The 14,348-nt window shown below is 37.4% G+C and overlaps 1 long non-coding RNA gene across 1 annotated transcript; it reads right to left on the bottom strand.

Annotated features, from left to right (window-relative positions):
- Positions 1-1,452: 1,452 nt before the first annotated feature.
- Positions 1,453-2,127, bottom strand: LOC112140507. The gene is made up of 2 exons (XR_002918179.2): positions 1,954-2,127; positions 1,453-1,713 (listed from the first exon to the last, which is right to left on the bottom strand). It is a non-coding gene; the product is annotated as an uncharacterized LOC112140507 (long non-coding RNA).
- Positions 2,128-14,348: the final 12,221 nt, after the last annotated feature.

Below are 14,348 nucleotides of genomic sequence, written 5' to 3'. Positions count from 1 at the left end.
AATTTAGCTCCTATAAAGTCAAAACAATAAGCTAAAACGACCAAACATAACCTGAACACATGCATGAAAAGAGGATATTTTAGCAAAATATTTTATTCATCAAACAGTACAGTGTGGGCCATAAACACACCTCCCCAAATGCTGGTAACACAACTGTTCTCACACTCCTGTCCAATGGCAACAAGCATTTGTCGTAAGTCAGCTAACATGTTGGTGGTCATTGTGGCAATGCTGAGCTGATCCCACCAGTGTTGATCGGGATTGATGTTAGAAGTGATGGTGGGACATTCTACTTCTAAATTCATCACAATCTTTTAAGAATAAAGTTTGGTCACGGTCTATAGAAATATGGGATTGGTCTCAGAATCTTCTCCCAGTACCTCACTGCATTGAGCTTCAACAATGACTTATCTTGATTGTTGAATGAGAGAGACCCCATTCCATGACAACACCTCCACCAGAGAGAACAATGATCTGTGAGTCCACCAATGGACAACCTTTTTCCAGGTTAACCTTTTAACGCATACAGGTCACTACAGTACAGTAAGGTATCCAGATGAAATCCTTGAACCGATTGTCAGACCCTACGCTGGTGCAGTAGGTCCTGGTTTCCTCCTAATGCACGACAATGCCCGGTCTCACGTGGCAAGAGTATGCAGGCTTTACTTGGAGGATGAAGGAATTGAAACAATTGAATGGCCTTCACAATCCCCTGATTTAAACCCAATAGAACATCTCTGGGACATTATGTTTGGGTCCATTAGGCGTTGCCGGGTTGCTCCTCAAACTGTACAACAGCTCAGGGATGCCCTCACACAGATCTGGGAGGAAATGCCACAAGACACCATCCGTCGTCTCATTAGGAGCATGCCGCCACGTTGTCAAGCATGCATACAAGCTGGTGGGGGCCACACAAGATACTGAAAAGCATTTTGAGTTGCAGAAATTAAGTTTTGGAAAAAATGGACTAACCTGCCACATCTTCATTTCACTCTGATTTGATGGTGTCTACACAATTGAGCCTCTGTAGGCTGTAAACTTTTATTTCCATTAAAAGACTTGGCATCATTTTGTTCGTAAGACATGTCGTTATTTGAAAAATATCATTTGGATTAAGACATGGTAGATTTAGGTACTCCAGCATATAAATGACCATCACAGTTGACAAAACACCTGACAGCAGCAAAAAATGATCAACCATCACTCCAGTCCAATGTGTGGAAACACTTTAAATTTGTAAAGACGTGAAAATACAGTGTGTAGAACGTTCTAATAATGTTCCCTTTGTGTTATTTTGATATGGAAAAACAACAATGGGCTGAACTTAATGAAACTAAAATGTGAATAGATTTGACATTAATTCCTGTTACCTGTTTGTTTTTTGTACATGTAACTGGTCCGACTGTGTTGGTCGGTCTGCGTTGTGTTCTGGTCAGTGAATGAAGATCAGGGTCCGATGTTGATTCTGTTTAATTATTATCAAGCCTGGTTGACAGAAAACACACACGTTACACTGCTGTCCGGGATTTTTCATTAGTGCTTCCCCCTCGGCCACAGTTTGCAGCAGTCTCAGTGCGCATGTGCAGCCTCCCCCCACAGCACGAGAAATAAAACATAAAGAGAACATGACAAAATGAGAACTAACATCATACCTGGTTGACAGAAAACACACACGTTACACTGCTGTCCGGGATTTTTCATTAGTGCTTCCCCCTAACAACGGAAAATTGCACGAAAAAGAAAGAAAAGTCAACACAAAATGGATGGAAAAAGGCGCGAAAATGGCGCATCAGCTCATTTAAAGCAGCTAACAACAAAAATAACACTTTACAAACCGAGGAAAATTAATACCGTACAATTTCTACTTTTGGTAAATCCTGATAAACAAATTAAAAAACAATTCAAGCTAATATATAATTACAAAGAACAAGCACAAGGAGGAGTACGTCTTACCTCGGCCACAGTTTGCAGCAGTCTGAGTGCGCATGTGCAGCACTGTCTGCTGCGTCACCGTGGTGAGTTCACGGACCCTCGGACAGACTAACACCCAGGTAGAAATGTTCAAAAAAATGACTATTTACATAAAATTTGGTGGAATTAAATAAACTTAACAAAACACCTGTTACATACACATATTTAATTTATGCTTTAATATCTTGTGAGAAGAAATAGAGGGAATCCAGATAACTTCACCTACTCTATTCAGTGCCAGGAATTTATCTCTGAGTCACACTGGCTGAAATTTTGGTTAAATATGTCCAGGATTGATTTTAGGTCAGTGAATCAGATTTAAAAATGAACCAATATCAACTATGAATTGTATCATCAACCACAAATTATGACATGAATCAAACTGTTAAAATGAATCATTAAACCCTTAATCAGTACCCAATATAAGTCTTAACAACCACAAAACAGGAAGTACTGCACATATAGAAAGTTCACCTTCATGAGTGCAGTGAAAACAGACCAAGCTGAACAAAAAGGGGAACTTTTTCAACAGATCATGTCTACTACAACTATATTTATTTGTGCATTTTCTTGGTCTGCCTTTTCAAATTCTCTTTTTTTAACCACTCACTGTTACAAGAGATCTAAACTCATATCAGGGTTATTACGTTTGAACAACAATCCAGTGATTCATAGCAGCAGTAAAGTCTCTACTAATGAGGACTGAACTAGTCAACAAGCAAAAAAAGGTTGTTGAAATTCTTCTTTGTATCAAGTGTTCCCTCACTATGTCACGGTTCCCCTTCTGTGGTCTCGCTGTTTGCTGGTTTTTTTTAGCGCATATTTGCCTGTTTTTTTTTATAGCTCACTGTGTTTTTCTTCTTGATTGACTATTGATCCTGTCAATTAATTTCTTCTGTGCTGTATTTCTTGTACAGAGGCGGATCACCTTCAGTTAGCTACAGTTGCATAAATCTTCAATCCCGATCAGATCTTTGTTTTCATTCTATAACACCGGACGTATTTTTTTAAGGTTTGAACTTAAGGAGTTTAAACAAGAGAGAGAAAAGTGTGAAAATGTTGATGTCTGTCTAAAAAAAGTGCATAGAGTGCATAGTGAGGGCTTTGACAGCCTTAAAACATCTGTAATCCTACTACATGGATTTTAGCTATCACGGGTTATTTATGGATCGATAATGAGAGAACACTGTAAGTTTTTCAATTTGAGTTACCACAGCAAATTTCACCCCCAGTTAAACTCGTGATTTGCCTTCAGTTTTACAGTAGATGCCCTTCCTTTGGGGCAAGAACTTAGAAACACTACAGAGTGCTGCCATGAAGCTTACAGCACATGGTAGTTGCAGGTGGTCTCCCATCCGAGGACTAACCTTTTTTTCTAAACAAACATTTATTAGATCCTTTCCAAAAGAGGAACATTTTTAATTACATTTGCTTACACCTTTTTCTTAATGAAGTTTGGAGTCATAGCATCAATGTGCACGTAAGTGCAATGGTAACATCTATCAAACACGCCCATATACAAAGAGAGTGACACTGTTTAAGTCAATTTACAAACTTGTGTGCTCGGGATTTCCACTAAATGGCTCCTCTGAGTGTAATTAGGGGGCCTGTCAACCCTCAGCAGCTGATGTCTGGAGAGTTCTCTGTTGGCAACAGCCGCAAGCCAAAGCGCTGAAGAAGTATGAGTGTTTATTTATTTTCATCTCAAAGACGCACAGATGATTTGACATTTTATTGGCTTTGCATGGATGTATGAATAGAGTAAGGCTCAGTCTGTAACATAAGGAAACAGATTCACTTACTTTCTGATTTTACAAATAAAGCTGTAAACTGGAAACTTCAGTGAAGTTTAAAAACTTCATCGACACATATACAAAATAAAGAAAATGGGGCGAAAACTTCAAAAACACCTTAATGCTTTCTGCCATTGATGTTCATTGGATCTATTTGTGATTTTTTTTTCTACAACTGTCCTATTTACTGAATTTTCTATAAATTGCTGTTGAGATCCTTGAAAGTAGAATTTTTTTTCACAATCTGTAAGAAGCACAACATTTCTTCATGTAATGACACAAAAATAATTTTATCATATTTGTATCAGCAGTAGCCTAAAAAGTCTTTTAATTTGAAATAACACCAACGGGTGATTAATCAAGCTAAATCATGCTAATGCAGGAACAAATAGATTTTCAAAATATAGACAAAACAGTAATGTGTTTTCTATATCTGTTACACAAAAACATAAAAAAAACTGGTGACACTGGAAACAGAAGCAAAATCTGGAACCTTTTCACTTTATTTGATAACTCCATATAGAACCACCTCCACAAATAACCTATACAGGCACCCGAGATAACCGACCTACCAATGGTGCTTTTGAATTTCAAGAAAGAGGAAGATTCTGTGGAGGTCATGGAGATCTATAGCTATATCTGCTTATGCTGGGGATTTTAAGTTTATAATTTTTCCCTATAGCACGTTGTATTATCTCAAAGTAAGTTTAAATCAATACACGCATATTTGGATTATTGTGAGGACCAAAAGTTCATTTTGGGTTTCACAGCTCCACTTATGCTAAAAGAAAACACCAGAGCATTGTATATGGTGATAGTGTTGTATTTTCCTAGTGCACGTCACAATGAAAAGAGTTGGAGTTTTTAAGGTACTTTTTGAAAAGAAAATGTAGAAAAAATTAACATCTTTTGTTGCAATTTTTCACAAAAGCTGCTGCATTATTAGGCATTTAGGCCGCAACAATTTTTCCACACAATCCTACTTTCAGATGTAACACAGGCAGATGTAACAAAGGCTGACAACTTTGTTTTAGAGTCCAATTTAAAACGATGATTTAAATCAAAAGAAAAATAATTGCAAGCAAATGTTACCAAACTCTGATGCTGAGTAATAAAACATTTCTTGCTCAACCATGTTCAAACTTTTAAAGGTGGGTGGAGTTGATTGGCTCTAATAGGACTTTCCTCTTTAAAAAGTAAAATTAACTTGTGTAAATGTTGACATTTTAGGTTAAGAAAATGCAATTACAGAAAAATTCTGTAAAGAAAAGACCAAATACATCTAGAGGTTTACCTTTATTTTTTAACTTAGAACACATTGTCTTGAGGGAAGAACATCTGTGGTGTCCAAGATCATCCACTTGGACCCATAAAAAACTGTGTTTTTGCACGGTTGCATGGATTTGAGTTTGATGGTGAAATCATCAGTCTGTTTCTTCAAACATCTGACAGTGAAAGGAACATTGGGTTACATCATACTCTATGTAATAAAGTACATAAACAGTTCTCTTTCCTAGAACATGAAACAAATGTAAAAGTGCTTTGAACTTTCTATTGGTTACCATGGCAGGTGGGTGCAGCTCAGGGCTGGAAGTGGCCATTTGGTGATCTTAAGATCTGTGTTTTTAACCCTGTTTCAATGTAGAACTGCATTTGAAGAAAACACAAGAGAAATATCATTACAGTGAGCATTTTTACAGCCGATAAAATGAAAAAGTCAACTCTAAGGCTTAAAGAAACCCAGTTCAGACTAAAGTCTTTAGGAAATGTGCCAGTTCTGTGAGATCTTTAAATACTGTACCCAGTAGAATGCGATACATGTTAGACCCAGACGACATCAGTACGCAGTTATTGCTCTAATTTCTATGGCAACTGCTCTTGCCAATCAGGGGAGAGTGGTTGGAGGTGGAAGTCCGCACCCCTACCACTTGAAGGCAGGTGGGGCCACCACGGAAACTGCAGACAAACCCTATTGGGGCCCACAGTTTAAGCTATATAGCGCCCACTTGGCCATGCTGGCTGGGATTCGGCCTAACTTTTCCATTTCTATTCTATAATAGATGGTCCATTGATTTTCATGCTGTCCCATGATTCCCATCACTGATATGTTGTTTGTTCAGGTATTCAGTAACTCACCTGACTCGCATGGCTCTTGTATTTTCTTTGTCCTCATTGGTTTTTAACCGCACGTCTGTCTCACAGCAGATGTTCCAGTATTTTTTTGTATGTCTTGCAGTCCTCTCAGACCCCAGATTGTCATGGTAGATGGTCATCTTTAAGGAGTCTGACTCTGCTAAAGAGTTCTTCAAAACTTTAATGGGCATGTGATATTGTTTCACCCTGTATTTGAGCATTTAAGCAGAGTTTAAGATTTCTGTTTTTTTTTTTAATTAATTTCTCTGATATCTCCTTTTTTCTGATTCATATTCCACAGTACTATCTATCAAAATAGGTTTTTGTCCATGGTAAAAAGTATTTTCTTTTTAGTGGAAATGAAAAAGCTAAGCTCCTCTGAGAATAGATGATCTTTGAAAATATTTGGACGTCATACAGAACTTGTGAGGTTACAGCTGACGAAGACGTGGAGCTGCAGAGAAATCCAACTAATCTCATAGAGATGAACAAATTGAAGCACACAGTTTAGTTCCACAGAGAATGAGGAAGTCCCGTATTTGCTCTTGAAACATCTGGAGCACATCCTTAAATCCCAGTTTCCCCTGGCAAACACTAAATCAGCAAATCTATTGCAGCCCCCTAAAAAAACAATGCAGTCAGTCAAGTCTCAGTGCTAGCCTTAATCATGGCAAATACTCTTTAAATATATATATATATATATATATATATATATATATTATTATTATTATTAAATTTCAAAAATAAGGAACACATGTGTATGAAGTTATATTTTAATTTTTGTTGTAAAAAAATACATTTTTTCTCAGTTGTATACATTTGGTTGATGTGAAATCTTACATAAATGTAGCTTTCAGTGGGACCCCATTTGCAAAATAGTTTTCTCATGTCTAACAGTGATTTTTTAAGCATCATGTCTGCGGTCATTTTGAATTCAAAAGTAGATCCTACAAGTGTCAGCCACAAATGATGATGACATCTACCCCTGCTCTCTCCTGCTTTTTGGTCCTTGACTCACTTCCCCTCATGCTTTCCAAAAGGATGTCAAAATAAAACGAACCACAACACATAGGCTAGGAACCTTTCTGATTCATCATAATTATAATAACCACAAAATTTAAAAAGGAAACTGCTCCAAGTGTCATCACTGCCATTTCAATTTGTTTCATCTCACCTCATTAAACCTCTTTAACTCGCAGAAACTTCAAAAGGAGGTGAGTGCTTGTTAATGTGACATCCTGACTTTTAATCACAGATGGATGCAAGTTTTATTAGAATAAGTTCCATCTGGGACAAATTCATTTAACTGGAAATGGAGTGATGACTAATGTGTTTTTATAGATTCACTGCTCCATGTCAATTAAAACAAATATTGAATTAAATAATTAAAAAAAATACTTAGGTGGAGAAAGGTTTACAGCGCAGTTACTATGAGCACAAGTTCTGGTCATAGAGACAATTATTAAAATACAGATGAGCTGATGTTTAGATGAAACAAACTAATCTCTGGTTATATACAATTAAACAGGAACATATTCTACTAACTTTTAATGTAAGAAAATGTTAACATTAGGTTACACAACATACAGTAACGTGGAAACGGAAGCCTACAAATATATCTGTTAGCTCTCTTAACCCACCACATTATAAACAAACTTGTTTTTTTCATTGAGACTTTTATATTATAACGATAAATTTGACTCTTAACTTCCACTGTGTTATTTCGGTCTTAAACATACACTACTTTTCCTTTGAAATTGTAGTTGATATATAAAATGAGCTTATTACGCGATAGACGTTAGATAGAATCAGACAAAAATGACATTTTCATTTTTACAAGGTTAAGGTTCAAGCTCCATTAGTTGTCAAACACCTGGATGTGTGAAATTCGTTCTCTGTATTTGACCCATCCCCTGGGGGAGCGGTGAGCTGCAGACACAGCCGCGCTCGGGAACCATTTGGTGGTTACATAGTTGTTGCTTTGAAAAAAAGTTTTTTTTCTTTTCTTTGGGAATGAAGATGTTTTTCTAAATCCTCTGATTAAATACAACAAAAGTATGTGGAATATTATTTTTTGTGAGACATATAGATAGTACTAGTTCTGATACATTAGGTGATTTAGTAAGTTTTTGATAACACCAATGAATTGTAATTATAAACTAATATTGCATTCTTTAAACACAGCAAGTTGAAAAAATGAATAATAGTAGATCAGTTATTCTCACCATAAAGTTTAAAAAATAAGCAAAACTTTTTTCCACCAAAAATGCTTTTGAGATTTCAAGGAAGCAGCCATTTTGAAATCCTTCTACTGCCTCTAGTGGAATGATGATGAACTGTAGGCCACAAAACATGGAGCAAATATCCAATGGGTTTGTAAGGAAAGCTTAGATCAGGGATAGCGACTCCAGGCCTCGAGGGCTGCATTCCTGCATGTTTCCCAACATACCCTATTTTGGAACCCTCGAGGCCTGGAGTTGCCTATCCCTGGCTTAAATTATGCTAACAAGATCTGTACATCAAATATGATACAAATAGTAATATAGGGTTAAGTCCAAGTACAACACAAACACTAAAAATTAACCAAGATAAAGTGATTTATCAATAACTCAAAACCTTCTTTAGATATTTTTAAATACATTTTACCTCCAAAACCTTTTCTGTTTGTCCTCCAAATATGTTTAAAAGTCAAATTTGCAGCAGAATTGACATTAACATACAGATATTCTGCAGAAATTCTGCAAACCATTGAGGCAGAACATGTCTGCTGACAAGAGTAGATCAATTCGTTTTATTCAGATCTAATCTTTGTGGGACTACCTCTGCTGTCGACCGCTCTTTCCCAACACTCTCGAGTAGCTCACTGCTTCAGAATGATTTCACTGTTTGTCCCGGTGCGGATTTTAACGGTCAAACGGGGATCCATCCCACCCTTATTGTCATCACATGAACCTCAAGAGAAACAGCAAAGTAGTCGGTGGCGTTCTGAAAGATGTTTTCCAGACCTTAAAGAGTATCAGTATATGTAATGGAAAACTAGATTTAAAATGTTTTTTACAAGGTTAAATTGCACTACCTCGTCCATCCTCCAAACCCTCACAGAGTACTCTGTGGAGGTCTCAGTAATGACTTTCTTTAATGATCACAAAGTACCCAATTATCTAATTTTATCATATCAACAACATGAAGTGGTCATTAGACACAGATAATTTGGATTTCCTTCAGCAAGAGTTAGTGATCCTTTGTTCAGTCTTCACTCACTAGGGAGAGCTTAAATTCAATTTGCTTCACTGAATTAGCCTGTGTGCAAATGGGGCTGATGTGAGCCGGGCAGGACAGACAAGCTGCAGACATGCTCTGCAGAAGATGTTGGAATTGTATCAGATAGCACAGCTGCAAACAAACCAAAAACCTGTGCAGACAGCATTTGTCTGTGAAAAAAATAGTTTTCGCTTTTTCTCCACACTGGAAAAAGTGAAACATAGAATAAATTAACAAAAGTTCTTTAATTTGTCACATTTACAATAATTAGTTTTCATTAAATTCAAATTTTGAGTTGATGGTTTATCCAACTTTAAAGAAAAAACTTCTTAAAACAATAACTGTATTGTAAAAAAAATTAAAATGTCTCAAATGGTAAGCAAATCAACCAAAATCACAAAATTATCAAAAACCTCAAAAAATCTAATAATCACAAATAAACCAGAAAGAATAAGAGCCTAACTGTGATCTTTCCTTATATTTGCAAGGAAATGAAATAAAGCATGGTGCATGAGTGAAAAAATGTTCAAAAAGGAAACGTGCAAGAGTGCACTGATTAGATATTCTTATAAAAACAGTGAGCACAAGAGAAAAGAGAGTTAACCATAGAGATTTCTTTGATGAAAAAATAGGTACTTTGCTAAAAATAAAACATAAAAAATGTCCTTGACACGGAGCAGTTAATTTGTGATTGTGTTTTGTACCTTAGGTGTGAAGGTGTGTGGTTGTTTGTCCTTGTGTTGCCCTGTGATGGATTGGTAACCTGTCCAGGGTGAAGCACACCTTCAGGATGTTTAGAAAAATGATGGATAGATCATTTTGAATGCAAAACAAAATAATAACTGTGAAAGAGCATTAATTAATTAAATTCATTAACTAAACGTTTTGGTAGACAAACACAGCTGTGATAAAATACGTAAAATACAATGAAGTGTTTTACACTATGATTTCCTTTTTGTATCAAATTTCAGTTAACGTTTCAAAGCTTCTGCAAAAAGACTAGCGCAATATTCTCCAACACTGTCTTGGTTGGGGGTAGAATAGATTGTTCTTCAACCAAATTCTGTTTTCAAGCAATCCATCAATATATGAGTTTGAAAATAAAAACCAAAATCAAATCAAAGAATTGTGGTAAAACCAGATAACAAGAGAGATTTGAGCCTATACTGCATTTCTAAAAAATTACAGTTTTTTGAAAACTTTCTAAAGAAAAATAATAAACCAATCTATTACAATAAGAAAGTTTCCCATGGGTCTCATAGTGTCACAAACAGGCAGACAGCTGGTTCCACGTGCAGCTGGTTTATTAATAGTCCACAGAATAAGCAGGGTCAGACAGGCAGAGGTCATACACGGGCATGGGATCATCCGAGACGAGCGAGAAGATGAGTCAGAGTCTAGGCAAGGGTCAGGGGCAGGGGCAGGCGGCAGGCAATCAGAGTAGCAGGGTCGGAGGCAGAAGATCAGGTCAGGTCAGGTCAGGTCAGGTCAGGAGTAAACGCTCAGAGTTGCAGGCAGGGTGGCACAAACAAAGCTTCGTGGGGAGTGGAGTGTGGAGCCAGACTATGAGCTGAGGAGGTGATGAGGTGATGGGGAACAGCTGAGCTGATGAGTCCAGGTAATGGCAGGTGTTGAGCTCAGAACTCTGGTGAGCGCTCCCTCTGGTGACTGGAGACGGTGGTAGCAGGTTGCTCCATGACACATAGGACCTATTACTGACATAATAAACTGTGTTCATGTCATAAACCATAAACAGATTTTATTGAGAACCAATCAACCTATTGGTATCCATCCAGTCTTCATCAAAGTCTTCTATAAGGTTCTAGCAGAGTAACGGTTTCATCATCTCAATGCAGATTGTTGCTGTTTGGTCTGAGGAAGAAATGCAACAAAATCAGGTGCTGTTATATTTTAGGAAAAAATGAAGTTAAGTCCAACTCGACAAGGTGTTTTTGGAGTTCTTTTACTCAAGGTATTTTTGCTTTAATCTGATACTACTCATTTTACCTTATTTCAAGGTAAAAAAAAAAGGAAACTCATTAATTAAGCAGCATATGACCATTTTTGCGTGAATTTGGGTTTTCTTTGCAACTCTTTTGTACTCATCTAACATATGAACATAGCTTCTTTATTCTTTTGTTATCATAAACCTGATAACAAAAGAATAAAGAAGCTATGAATACTATAGATCAGGGGTGTCCAAAGTCAGGCCTCGAGGGTCAGTGTCTAACATGTTTTCTAACCAACCTGCTATTGAAGCTCCTTATTGGCCGAACACACCTGATCCAGGTAATCTGCAGCAGATAAGGCAAGGTTTCTGGAAAATAAGCAGGAGGCCGGCCCTCGAGGCCTGACTTTGGACACCCCTGCTAGACACTGTGAACTTAATTGCATTAAAGTATGTTTTTGCTGAGGCTGTTCCACCTTTAAAGTATGAGCAAACCATGAAAAAAATTGTGTTTACCATTTTCACCCAAAACCATTTGCACAAAATACTTCTAATACTGTGTGTTCCGCACTGTAGGAACCATAAAACACACCGTCAAAGAATTATCTTTTGGAAATTATATCATACATAAGGCAGACCGAACAGTAAGGCCCATTTAGCGAAGCAGAAGAGTCAGAGATAAGTCGTCAGTCAGACTTTATTAACTATAGTCTGAATAACTCCAGGGCTTAATCCGAATTGCTTCCCTATTCCTACATTGTTCCCTTCAAGCGGAGAGATGTGGAAAAAATAGTGTTGTTAGATTTGGACATTACTGCTGCTTGATGACATCATCAATAGTGGCTGGCAGCTACGCATCAACAAAACAATTTGGATTCAGCCTAGAAAATGTTAGCAATACGCTACATGTCAGGTGCGATAAAAGTGTTAGCTTCATCAGCGATATTAGCATATTTGCAATACCTTTAACTCCAAACGTTGTTTGCAGCACGTCAAAAAGCAGACTGATACCACTAGAACAAGCATTAGTCTGACTATGCCAATTTCCAACCATGTAAATAACACGTACATCAAAGTCTGAAACTGCTACACATTAGTTGTGTTAGTATATTCACAATACCTGTAACACAACCTTGTTTGCAACACATAAAAAAGGTTGATACCACTAAAACAAATGTTACTGTCACTGCAGTAACTCACGACTTTGTAAGTTACACGTAAATAAATCAAAGTCAGACACCGCTACACATTAGTTGCATTAGTATATTCAGAAAACCCGCAACTCACAACCTTGTTTGCAACATACAGTATAAAAACAGTGGCCTTTAGGTGTGCCTTAAAGTGTGGAAAATGCTGTAAATAATTTTTGTTCAAGCAAAACTTATGACAAATCATCTTTCAATACAACCATCTATCCCTTTATTTTTGGTGTTATCTCACAATGTCGTATTTTTTTTAATGCTCTAACTGTTCAAACATAAGATTTCATGGTGTTGTAGGAGATCTGCAGCTATTCTGCTTCCTGTGAGAGCTGACCGGGCAAATATGTTTAACATCAGGCCTGCTTAACATTACACAACTAGATCTAAAAGTATCCATTTTTCTTAACTTTGGGTGGCCTGTCAATTGGTCATGAGGCCTCAGACGTCTGGGCTCTCTTTGGTGTTCCACTTAATCATTCTACACTCACAAGATAAACTAAATTCAATCAGATAATAAAAGCTAAATGCAAGATTAAATTTAGCTTTTGCACAAAGTGATCAAGAAAATCATACAGACATTTTTATTATCATTCTGCCCTAAGGCATAAGGAACATGTGGAAGTATTAAACAATTAAGCCTTCTGAATGCAGCTCATTATGTGGTTACAAAGTTCAAAGTGGAGGAAAGAGGGGACTAAAGTACGGGGAAATGGACTTAAGACTAGTAGGGAACTGGTGAAAGACATGGGTGAGAAAACTAAGCCTCAGGGGGAGTCAAATTGCAGGAGGGCCAGGACTATTTGGTATCAGTCAGAAGGAAAGACTCGAAGTCCTTCAAACCCCTAAACAGTGTGAGAAAACCCCATGGGGCAAAGGGTGTCTGGGATGTATCATGCTGCAGTAACTACTCCACCCTGACATATCGTGACCCCACGACCATTTTTCAAATGCAGATCTCAAATTTGTTAAACAAAAAAAAGTTTCCTAGGATGCTAAGCAGGCGAGTGGTTGACAACTGACACTACGGATGAATGTTTAGCAGGAAAAGGAAACAAGAAACCAAAAACTAGTCTTTGAGGGACTCAGTCGACACCACAATGTGGTAACATCACCTCCCTTGAAGGCTTTAATAGACTGGGCTACTTTCACAAGAAAATCATCTGTCTTTCCTCCTTAATGTTACCCTTTTTTTTACTTTTAAAAATGAAAGCAACAGAAACCTGAAAGTCTGCTGTAAACAATTAACTAATCATCGGTGGGAATGTAACCTGTTTGGGGCTCAAGCCTAGACAAACTGTTGCAGCTGTATCAAAGGTTTCAGTCAGATTATCCTTCAATTTCAAAGTCTTTTATTTAAGCTCGGTTCAAAATGCTGTCAAGCTGCCGTAGCATTTTTTCCATGGATCATCTTTAATTTAACTTGACTGACAACTCACTCCGTTTCTACCCTGAAATCTTCCACGAGTCTCGCGTGTAATTTATAGCTAAAACATCACACTGGCTTAGTGTTTAGACTGCATGACCTTGCAACATTATACTTAATGCAAAAAAACTTTAATCTTCCAATTCAACCGTTTATATACAATTTATCTCAACTAACATTATTTCCTGAAGCTTAGACTGTTTTAAATTCAACATTGTTCATCACTGTAAACCTGACAATCAATGTGCAAACACAGCATGTCTTCGTTTTTCGCAGGAGAGTGAGTCCTTCTGCGTTTACTGGACTCTTAAAGAGTGTTGTTGGATTTGCCATCTTCTACAAAGTGTGTTCCTGGGGTGGGTCGATGCAAGGATCAGGAACAGGAAGAAGATTGAAAAAACTAGTACGGAGATCCACTTTGTTCTGGGATGTCCCCTAGAGTCTGTTACTGTGGGGGTTAAGAAAAGGATGTTACAGAAACTTCATCCTCCTCTGAATCAGACCATGGGTGCATCGAGGAGCTCCTTAAGTCAGGAAGGAGTGCTTCTGCAGATCCATCCTCCTGTCAGCTATGAGACAATGCCTCATAAACATTGGGAACTTCATTGCGCTATTAA

Source organism: Oryzias melastigma, linkage group LG16, assembly GCF_002922805.2.
Source record: "Oryzias melastigma strain HK-1 linkage group LG16, ASM292280v2, whole genome shotgun sequence".
NCBI classification, from domain to species: Eukaryota; Metazoa; Chordata; class Actinopteri; order Beloniformes; family Adrianichthyidae; genus Oryzias; species Oryzias melastigma.
This window is presented reverse-complemented; position numbering and strand designations above follow the sequence as displayed.